Raw genomic sequence first — 1,174 nt, 5'->3', positions numbered from 1 at the left:
AAAATGTCAATAAACTCTGAACCTGCCACAATAAACTCACGAAACCTGCAGCGTGGGAGGAGCTTCTGTCTCCGACATTTCTACTTGCGTCCCTGTTTACACGAATAGCTTGTGGTTAGCTAGAAGGTGTTTGGAATGCTGCCTCCTGGTGGATACAGCACACAAGCAAGTATGTCAGCGGCATTAATCATGAAGCGACTGTGGGTGGAAGGACCTCAACCTGGGCTAAAAATGAGATGGATGACATTTACACACAAGCTTGTACTGTAAGCTCACTGAGGCTGTGTTTTGGTAAAAACGGAGGCCTTTTTGTAAAGTTTGATAACGACGCTTGCACGATACAATGCCAAAGCAGAAAGGCTGAAGAACTGATCCAAGACAGAATGGTAAGATAAATCTGCTTCCAGTGCATCTTGATATTGCTGCTGTTGGGACTTATGGAGTGGCACAGCAGAAACATCGCCATCTAGAGTCCCTGTGGGGTCACATTAAGGCAAATGCTGTAAATGGGTGCATTTATTTCAGGGCTATTACACTGAACCTGTGTGTTTCCATTGGAGACAAGCAATTAAGAAATGATGACAATCTGGCTTTTGTTTCGCCACCTGTTTGTACTGTAACAAAACAGATCCACTACATAGAAAAAAACTGTGCATGAAAGGAAAACACAGCTTGGCTCTGCAGTGACTCACAACATATCGACTGGATTAAATGTCAATCAGACATGTGACCACAGCAGAGGTGAAAAAACACATGGCACTTGTTAGCACACAGGGTCAATGCGCCAAGGAAAGTCAATTACCGTGAATTCAGTGTACTTGATGCTGTTTCTCCCGCCCTACTCACACACACACACACACACACACACACACACACACACACACACACACACACACACACACACGCACACATACTGGCAACACATCCATATCCTAAAACTTAGATTGCCATAACTACACACTTATGGCAATCTAAGGCAATCATGAAAGCACTGATGCAGCCCAGCAAGCATTACACTGTCCAACACAAACAAATCAACTAATACAGGCGGTGCACGACGTAATGGTAACATAGAGGGGAAACAATAGAATTAAAGAAGCCTCCAAGACAGCGGTTGTAACACAGAGAAGCTGAGCCTTGCCCATGGGGACGGTGCAGATTCGCACCAATGGCT

This window comes from Genypterus blacodes, unplaced genomic scaffold, assembly GCF_046128005.1.
Source record: "Genypterus blacodes isolate CSIRO-AG114 ecotype Tasmania unplaced genomic scaffold, CSIRO-AGI_Gbla_v1 ptg000030l_1, whole genome shotgun sequence".
In the NCBI taxonomy this organism is placed as follows: Eukaryota; Metazoa; Chordata; class Actinopteri; order Ophidiiformes; family Ophidiidae; genus Genypterus; species Genypterus blacodes.
The sequence above is the reverse complement of the archived record's forward strand: the minus strand, read 5'-3'. Positions refer to the sequence as shown.